A 988-nucleotide genomic window follows, 5' to 3' on the forward strand; every position below is an offset into this window, starting at 1 on the left:
TGTGTGTGTGTGTGTCTCTCTGTGTGTGTGTGTGTATATATATATAACCTATATATATAAAACCTTGCTACGTGTACTGCGTTATAACCGAGACTTGTCATTTGCACTTATATATTGTTGCTGTTTTGTTAGTTTTGACTGCTTCTGTTGTCCTCATTTGTAAGTCGCTTTGGATAAAAGCGTCCGCTAAATATCTAAATGTAAATGTTAATGTAAACTATATCATTATGTAACTAATGCTGATAATAACGCCAATTCAGAGAGAATTCTGATAGATAGCCAGAAAGAAATGAGAGTAAATATAGTCAGTAATACAAACAAATAATTATCAAATTATGAATAACAATTAATCCTGATAATAGCGTCAGTCATTAGTCAGTATGGATAAAGAAGGTTTGATGAATGCGGCAGATAAACCAGAATTTCATAAATTAATTTCATGACTTTTTTTTCTTTTTTAGTTGTACTGCTGGAAAATCATGTGATAAACCACAACGAAATAAAATAAATAGTTGCTAAAGTTGTCGATTCCCTGCCGTGCAGGAAGGATGTCGTGCACACACACACACACACACACACACACACACGCTCGAGATCTCCACGCGCTAGCAGTCAGTCAGAGCAGATGCAGCTCGCGCCGCAGACGAACATCGCGCATTACTTCATTCGGAATTAAAGTGAATTAAAACGTCCTCGGTACAAGACTGGAGTTATTCGAGTTAAGGTAAAACTCCAATTCAGCCTTGTGTCTTTATGCTTTGGTAATTTCGCTTCATTCTGGGTCAGAAGAAATTGAGAGTCACGTAATCTGAAAGTTTACTTCTGTTTACTTCTTTTCAAGTGCACATGTATGTACAAACCTTCATTTTCAAAATAACGCGTGGTTAATTTAGACAAACAATTCAAACTTTAATCTTTTATATAGGCTATATATATATATATATATATATATATATATATATATACATAACAGATATGGCCCAAGAAA

At 34.4% G+C, this 988-nt stretch overlaps 1 protein-coding gene across 2 annotated transcripts in view; it reads left to right on the forward strand.

Moving 5' to 3' along the window:
- The first annotated feature begins 540 nt into the window (after positions 1–540).
- The window catches only part of LOC107701819 (myoD family inhibitor), a 12,725-nt gene continuing 12,277 nt past the window's right edge, over positions 541–988 (forward strand). For both annotated transcript variants that reach the window (XM_016503941.1, XM_016503940.1), the window contains exons 1-2: positions 541–553; positions 617–724. The gene's annotated coding sequence lies outside the window, so the exon portion shown is untranslated. The remainder of the gene's footprint in view (positions 554–616; positions 725–988) is intronic.

This window comes from Sinocyclocheilus anshuiensis, unplaced genomic scaffold, assembly GCF_001515605.1.
Source record: "Sinocyclocheilus anshuiensis isolate Anshui unplaced genomic scaffold, SAMN03320099.WGS_v1.1 scaffold258, whole genome shotgun sequence".
Lineage (NCBI taxonomy): Eukaryota > Metazoa > Chordata > Actinopteri > Cypriniformes > Cyprinidae > Sinocyclocheilus > Sinocyclocheilus anshuiensis.